The sequence below is a fragment of the Sinohyriopsis cumingii genome, unplaced genomic scaffold (genome assembly GCF_028554795.1).
Source record: "Sinohyriopsis cumingii isolate HCF-2022 unplaced genomic scaffold, ASM2855479v2 utg002228l, whole genome shotgun sequence".
NCBI lineage: Eukaryota > Metazoa > Mollusca > Bivalvia > Unionida > Unionidae > Sinohyriopsis > Sinohyriopsis cumingii.
In genome coordinates this window covers 790,213-799,766 of record NW_028316164.1, presented here as the reverse complement: position 1 = coordinate 799,766, position 9,554 = coordinate 790,213, and positions in this window count along the sequence as shown.

The window sequence follows — 9,554 nt, the reverse complement described above, 5'->3', positions numbered from 1 at the left end:
AAGGTGAGGAATGAATGATAGAACCCTATCGGTGCTATATCCTCATGGTATACAGAAATGGGTGGAGCTGTAGGACAGATTTCAGATGTTTGTGCCCTATGGCTGGCTCTTGTGTCCATTTATTGCTTTCCAGAACTGGCCATATATCAATGTTCTTGTTGTGGGAGGGAGGGAAATATAACTCCTTGATGGACTGTTTGCGGACATCATCCATCAGGATGTGAAACAGAAGGTTAGAGGATAAAGGCTCTTAGCTTGTCCATAGAGGTCCTTCAGGTAAGCGCAGGCAGAGGGCACTGTGCTGAAATTCCACCAACTGGACTGGAAGCTGCAGTTTATGGCATTGGTCAAAGTGTGTTGAGCGGCTCTGCTTATTACTCAACAATTCTTGAGACTGGTTCCCATGCATGCTCTAATGTATTCAGAGTGTGAGAAGATGGGCTTTGTTCCATCGAATGGAAGATAGCCGGAGAGAAACGAAAGTCCAAAAATGAAGTCACAGCAATGATATTGCTCACTAACTGCCCAGTGTCAACAAAGGCCATCCGGTGCATACATATGGAGTGTGGCAGTGTCTTCCCTTAAAGCAATGATATCACTGTCAGCTGCTGGAGTTCCAAATGAAGGACTGGTGGTGAGGAGGGAGAGGTAGAACCACCAATGAACTGATGATGAAGGCAGGTCAGAACATCTGTAACTCTCCCAGAGAGCGAAAGTAACTGAAGTCAGAATTGTCCATTCCGTCACATGATCAACAGATGTCGGAGCTCTGGTCCATGTTGTTGATGGAGTGGGAGGAGGGGGACAAACATCCCGGGGATGGGAAACGACCTTAGTGGAGATTCGGAACACTTAATCTTCCCATGCCATCAGATAGTGTAGAAGAGATGACAGTAATGAAGCAACATTGTGTTGGTTGTGTGAGATGAAGCTAAGGTTCCCTATAACATCTGAGACTTAACTGGTGAAGAGTGATAGTGATTGCGCTGGGCTTCACCAATGTCACAAATTGCAACTTTTTTCTGCTTATTGGCAACAAAAAAAAACATCTACCGATTCTTTGGGTTTAACACTTCTAGCTGTTAACTGTATATACAGTCTTGGGCTTGGAGTGGAGAGATTCAAAGGCACCATGAGAGGAAGCCACAAACTTCGATATACAATGCTCTGGAACTTATTGTTACATAAACATGTCCCTTGTTCATATTGACAAACCACGCTAACAGTGCATTGTTATATCACAATCTGCTTATGTAAATGTCTGGCATTAGTATTGTATGCTGTAATATAATCCAAATAACCATGCGACCTGTTTAACTAAAATTGACCACCTCTGAAGGCAAGATGGGGAACGACTACAATCAACCAGGCGGCATGTACCAGAATAAATATATTTTCTGAAACTTCAAAGAAAACTGATTACCTCTGAAACACTGATGGTTATGTGTATATACTAAGCAGATGAAAAAATAATTGTCTCAATGTTCCACAATTATTTGATGTTGCTGCAGCAATAACAAATAGGCATTTGTTTGGCCTTCAAAGAGGGCCCTTAGAGGTGCTTTCAATAACACATGCACCTTCATCAATGCAAGCCGGCAACCTTTGATCAAAGGAAGTCATCAACAAACTTAAATAAAAGCATTGTTTTATTTTTCATAGTGATTGGAACATATTTATTGTGCCAAGAAAGTTTCCTCTTTGCAGACAAAATGTTCATGCTTATGATCACTACACATAAAATCCACATTAAATTTCCAATATTTGGAAAAAATAGATATCCGGCCGTCAAGTTAATTGAAGGTGGGACATCTCGCAAGAATGTTTGCTAAACTTTTAATTGGTTCATGTTTTCATTTCCCCATGATAAACCTCATCCCCTTGGTAGCCTTGGGAGGTTGGTAGTTGTCTCTGGCTGACCAAAAACTAGGCCAATTTAAGTATAAGTACATTATCACATACTCAACTATATGGCCATATGCTATTAGAATAATGAATATCCATGTGAATTGTTTTTTTTAAAATGTGTTTGTTGGCAACAGGGTATAGATCAAATGAGGACTAAATTTTTTTTAATAAATAATTGTTTCTTCAAACATGTTTGTTGACAATGTGATAGAAATCAAACGACGAAAAGTGCTTTCCCTGGATTCTATAGAAGAATGCTTGATAATAGAAGGTAGAATTAATATTTAATACTAATAACACTATTATACAGGTTAGAGAATTTTTAATTCATACTTTACAGAGATTCGAACCCAAGTCCGCGGGTAAACGGCACCAATCACCTTGCCCCTGCACACGAGCCGATATTCCCTAATCACTAAGCACACATCACCATATATATATATATATATATATATATATATATATATATATATATATATATATATATATATATATATATATATAACTGTGTGTTAGATGGTTTTTCTAACCAGATATGACTGATACATGGCATGAATTTTCTAACATATAATCTGTGTGTGTGTGTGTGGGATTTCAATTTTTAACGTAGCTATAATAATTTTTTAGTCATATGGCTATGATGTCTACAGTGTTACAGTTTATAGTGATGTCTAGCACTGGGGCATCATGCTGCAGTCATGTAGTATGACTCGGCCAAGGATCGAACCCACGACCTCCCGCATCCGAGGCACATGCTCTAACCATTAGGCCACCGGAGTGGTAACATAAAATCTAATACTTGAATTCATGTATTTTTCATATACATGTGCATTATCTGACACATTGTGGAGTGTACAACACAAATTTAAGTTGTCAGCATACAATTGTATTTCTGACTAGTTGTCTTCATTTAGTCAAAATTTCCATTGCTTACATTTCTTTTTTTTCTCTCTGTAAATCCTAGTTAGTGACGACAGGTCACCTCTTAAAACTTTCACTTGTATGCGAAATTTAAATTTATTTTCAGACCCACCACATTACCTACCTAAACATTCATTTATGTTCACAATATTACTGTGATCCCAAGAAGGCTGATATAAACAGATAGTACTGTATTACGAAAATGGCAACATTTTTGGAAAACTGGCCACAAAATATTGAGTTTGGTGGTTTTGGGCAACAAAGTTTTAAAACCAGCACCAACCCTGAGAGATGAGGTTTGACACTCACAAAACTCATAGAATTCCCTGAATTAGAAACCGTGACTTCAAGACAGTCGCTGGGTAAAGTGACGAAGTTTGTCGCTCACTAATCTCGTAGAACAACTTGAATTAGAAACCATGACTTCAAGACATTCATTGGGTAAAGAGTCTCTTCTCTTGTCAGAGTGCAGAGACAGTGCAAAGCAACATCTATTCGTGGTATCATGCCAAATGATTGTCTCGAGGTGGTATGAGGGTAAGAAACACGTGTCTGCAAAAGTTGGGTTTGACTTACTGAAGCTTATGTGCTCGATAAACATGATTTAAAGTTAATGTGGATAAACATGACTCAGGTGTCACCTATAGAAACATGAATGTACAGGTGACAGAATAAACCATGTACAGAGCGTGGACCTGTACTTGTCCAACTGAAGTGGAAGAAATACAAAAATGCACACGAATGTCTACATTACACAAAAGAAACCTCATAAAAGGGAACTGAGGCACCTTTAGAGAAATATACACAGTAGGTATGACAATATCCATTATGATGCAATTCTTTAAGGGAAAAAGTCCCAGAGATCATCAGTACAAGTAAATAACATTACAGGTAGCACATGGACAATATGAGTGCCTTGACTAGAAATGCGCCGATGTGTACCCATTCGTAATGGAAATACACACACTATATAGGAGTTATATGTGCACTAAATAAGTGTGTGCATGTGTGTGTGTGTGTGTGTGTGTGTGTGTGTGTGTGTGTGATTTGGATTTTTAATGTAGCTTTAATAATTTTTCAGTTACATCACTATGATGTCTGCAGTGTGACAGTTTATAGTGATGTCTAGCGCTGGGGTATCATGTTGCAAACATGTAGCATGATGTCCCACCTAGCCACATTATCCTGACACCAGGCCGACTAGTCCTAACACTAACCTCGTAATGCTGAGCGCCAAGCGAGGCAGCTGTTAGTACCATTTTTCTAAGTCTCTGGTATGACTCAACCAGGAATCGAACCCATGACCTCCTGCATCCGAGGTGGACGCTCTAACCACTAGGCCACCGGAGCGGTCATAAGTATAGCCTGAACTGAATGTAAAGTCACATAGTCTCAACATGCAAGTACCAAATGTGTGATGACAACAAAGTGAAGCAACTTGTAAATGCAGAGAAAGAAAAAAGGTTGGAAATATTGATGGTGTATATTTTCTTTAGAAGTGAAAAACTCCTCCAACTTTTAGTGGTGATATCTTCCATGTAGCTTCTGGCTTTTGTGAGGTCTCTCATGTCAAGAGCATGCTTCTTGGCACAAGTAAAAGGAGAAACTGAGGTATTTTTAAACTTAACCACCAAGTCTTATACCTAAGGGGAGATCACTCTGCCTGACCACCACATAGGCCGGCAGACAAATATTAGCTCCCTTTAGCTAAAAGTAGTATCTGGGATGGCTGGATTTGCAAGGTAGTAGTAGTTATCCTAAAGTATTATGACTGGGTAACATATTTGAAGAAGAAAAGACAGATTTAGGCATCAAGTGGCCATAAAAGCCACTGATGTCTACCTTAGCAATTGATTTCTACCTAAGCCACAACTTTCACCAAAGAGATGATGATGGTACTCCAAATGTGAGGTCTGTTAGAAATAAACATAATACTCAACCAAGACCAAAGAAGGAATTATAGAAAACTACTTTAAATATACTGGTCCACTATTATGGAATATTATTCTCAGTGACATAAGTCAGGCTCTTGGCATTTCTTCTTTTCATAGTACATGTCTTAAATGGATTAAATTTTGAGACAAGTGAACAGTCCAACTAACATACCTCCTGCTCTTCTCTGCTTATACATGTCTTTCATAGATAATTTTTAAATACAATATATTTATATATTTTTATGTGCTCACCAATGCATGTGTTACAGGCTTGAAACTGTGCTTGATTTTCAGAATAACATAACTCTTTAATGTTCACCAATAATTTTGTCACACTGAACTGTATATATGGTACATAATAGAAGATATCAAGGTAAATCATTAATAATTCAATTGCTTTCTCTAAATAAGTCCTCAATATTATTATGTCTCCCCTTTCATATATATGTACATATTAAACAACTTCCCTGATCCAACTAATTACTTACTCAATGCTATTTGTATGTTTTAAAATCTAACCAGGAATACTGAATACAAATAATGCACCATTGACATGGCTGTGGTATGGAAACTCTACCCTTGCAATAAAATGTTATGGGCAGAAACGTGGAAAGGTCATTTCATTCCCACAATCATAAACCCCTGGATCCAATTTCCACACAAAATTGTACACGTTACATTCTTTTAAATTCTCATGAGATGGGACAGACAAAGAATATCAAGGGTCCCAGAGATTTTAGTTGCGGTGGGAGGAAAAAGATTTTAGTCACTATTGTAAAAGCAATGAGCAATATCAACTACACTGTAAAGATCATTAGGAAAACGAGGCCTATGCTCTGGTTATTTAAGTATGCATCCTCGCAGCTGTCCATTTAGCATTCATATTTCTACAAAGTTTTCTTTCCTGATGATTGGTGAACTAACCTGTAGTGTTATGGTATTTGACAAGCTTGTGAATAATCTTCCTGAATTTCTTTAAGGTATAGTTTAAAAACTTTTACCTAATACTGTACTATTTATAAGTGTGTAAAATTTGTCACTGCTAAATTATTATAATTTACACTATTAGACATACTAGGTGCTTGCAAAGACTGTGCCTGGAATTACGTAGTATTGTTGCTCATGTTCTGATTCTGCTGATCTGGGATTAAAGGCTGACCAGTCTGATATTTTAGCAACTGGTTATGTTGCTGCCACAACCCTGGGAAGTCTGCTGTTGTTATGCATAAAAAGAAGCAGATAAAAGCCAAGTATATAAATAAATAATCGCAACTACAGCAAATGGATGCCCTTGTGTTCCACACTGTAAAATATGATTATACACATATAGGAATCCAAGAAAAATACTCTGACACTTGTTCATGAACAAGCTCCAAATTCTAATTCCTTACATCACCCTAAATAATCTTCAACGATTTTTACTGAATCGCCATGAATATATTGCTGCCAATACATAAACACTCTCACACAGGCAACATAGATAATACTATACAAAAGCTATTCCATAAACATTTAAAATGAGGTAGGAGTTGTGGGATATTTAACTACATGCAATTTTCAATTTATAAATGTGTTAAATTTGTCACTGCAAAATTATTGTAATTTACACTATTAAACATACTAGGTGCTTGCAAAGACTGTGCCTGGAATTGCATAGTATTGTTACTCGTGTTCTCATTCTGCTGATCTGAGACTAAAGGTTGACCTGTCTGGGTTTTGAGCAACTGGTTCTGTTGCTGCCGCAACCCTTGGGGAGTCAACTGGCCCTGCTGTTGTTGAAACAGGCTTGTCTGAACTCCATGATACTGAGGGATGATGGTTGGTCCTGAAAGAAGCAAATTTTTAACATAGGCATATTTCATGCATAATAAGAAGCAGATGAAAGCCATGTTCCAATTCAGACACTTTTTCATAATGTAAAGTCACCTTTGTTTGCAGTGTACTAGTTATGGTAGATTTCGTGAATATCAATTGCTACAAACCAAACAAATAAAATACCCAACATACAATATCCAAAAATGACATTCCTTCAGAATCTATATGCATTTATAAAACCAGCAAAAATATTATAGAAACATGAATGTACAGGTGACAGAATAAACCATGTACAGAGCGTGGACCTGTACTTGTCCAACCGAAGTGGAAGAAATACAGAAATGCACACGAATGTCTACATTACACAAAAGAAACCTCATAAAAGGGAACTGAGGCACCTTGATAGAAATGTACACAGTAGGTACGACAATATCCATTATGAGGCAATTCTTTAAGGGAAAAAGTCCCAGAGATCATCAGTACAAGTAAATAACATTACAGGTAGCACATGGACGATATGAGCGCCTTGACTAGAAACGTGCCGATGTGTACCCATTCGTAATGGAAATACACACAACTATATAGGAGTTATATATGCACTAAATAAGTGTGTGTGTGTGTGTTTGTGTGATTTGGATTTTTAATGTAGCTTTAAAAATTTTTCAGTCACATCACTACGATATCTGCAGTGTGACAGTTTATAGTGATGTCTAGCACTGGGACATCATGCCGCAGACATGTAGCATGATGTCCCACCCAGTCACATTATCCTGACACCAGGCCGACCAGTCCTAACACTAACCTCGTAATGCTGAGCGCCAAGCGAGGCAGCTGTTAGTACCATTTTTCTAAGTCTCTGGTATGACTCGACCAGGGATCGAACCCATGACCTCCCGCATCCGAAGCGAACGCTCTAACCACTAGGCCACCGGAGCGGTCATAAAATAAGCATAGCCTGAACTGAATGTAAAGTCACATAGTCTCAACATGCAAGCATCTAAATGTGTTACTATGACAAAGTGTAGCAACTTGTAAATGCAGAGAAAGAAAAAAAGTTGGAAATATTGATGGTGTATATTTTCATTAGAAGTGAAAAACTCCTCCAACTTTTAGTGGTGATATCTTCCATGTAGCTTCTGGCTTTTGTGAGGTCTCTCATGTCAATAGCGTGCTTCTTGGCACAAATAAAAGGAGAAACTGAGGTATTTTTAAACTTAACCACCAAGTCTTATACCTAAGGGGAGATCACTCTGCCTGACCACCACATAGGCGGGCAGACAAATATTAGCTCCCTTTAGCTAAAAGTAGTATCTGGGATGGCTGGATTTGCAAGGTAGTAGTAGTTATCCTAAAGTATTATGACTGGGTAACATATTTGAAGAAGAAAGGACAGATTTAGGCATCAAGTGGCCATAAAAGCCAATAATGTCTACCTTAGCAATTGATTTCTACCTAAGCCACAACTTTCACCAAAGAGATGATGATGGTGCTCCAAATGTGAGGTAAGTTAGAAGTAAAAATTATACTCAACCAAGACCAAAGAAGGAATTATTTAAAACTACTTTAAATATACTGGTCCACTATTATGGAATATTATTCTCAGTGACATAAGTCAGGCTCTTGGCATTTCTTCTTTTCATAGTACATGTCTTAAATGGATTAAATTTTGAGACAAGTGAACAGTCCAACTAACATACCTCCTGCTCTTCTCTGCTTATACATGTCTTTCATAGATAATTTTTAAATATATTTATATATTTTTATGTGCTCACCAATGCATGTGTTACAGGCTTGAAACTGTGCTTGATTTTCAGAATAACATAACTCTTTAATGTTCACCAATAATTTTGTCACACTGAACTGTATATATGGTACATAATAGAAGATATCAAGATAAATCATTAATAATTCAATTGCTTTCTCTAAATAAGTCCTCATTATTATTATGTCTCACCTTTCATATATATGTACATATTAAACAACTTCCCTGATCCAACTAATTACTTACTCAATGCTATTTGTATGTTTTAAAATCTAACCAGGAATTCTGAATACAAATAATGTACCATTGACATGGCTGTGGTATGGAAACTCTACCCTTGCAATAAAATGTTATGGGCAGAAACGTGCAAAGATCATTTCATTCCCAAAATCATAAACCCCTGGATCCAATTTCCACACAAAATTGTACACGTTACATTCTTTTAAATTCTCATGAGATGGGACAGACAAAGAATATCAAGGGTCCCAGAGATTTTAGTTGCGGTGGGAGGAAAAAGATTTTAGTCACTATTGTAAAAGCAATGAGCAATATCAACTACACTGTAAAGATCATTAGGAAAACGAGGCCTATGCTCTGGTTATTTAAGTATGCATCCTTGCAGCTGTCCATTTAGCATTCATATTTCTACAAAGTTTTCTTTCCTGATGATTGGTGAACTAACCTGTAGTGTTATGGTATTTGACAAGCTTGTGAATAATCTTCCTGAATTTCTTTAAGGTATAGTTTAAAACTTTTACCTAATACTGTACTATTTATAAGTGTGTAAAATTTGTCACTGCTAAATTATTATAATTTACACTATTAGACATACTAGGTGCTTGCAAAGACTGTGCCTGGAATTACGTAGTATTGTTGCTCATGTTCTGATTCTGCTGATCTGGGATTAAAGGCTGACCAGTCTGATATTTTAGCAACTGGTTATGTTGCTGCCACAACCCTGGGAAGTCTGCTGTTGTTATGCATAAAAAGAAGCAGATAAAAGCCAAGTATATAAATAAATAATCGCAACTACAGCAAATGGATGCCCTTGTGTTCCACACTGTAAAATATGATTATACACATATAGGAATCCAAGAAAAATACTCTGACACTTGTTCATGAACAAGCTCCAAATTCTAATTCCTTACATCACCCTAAATAATCTTCAACAATTTTTACTGAATCGCCATGAATATATTGCTGCCAATACATAA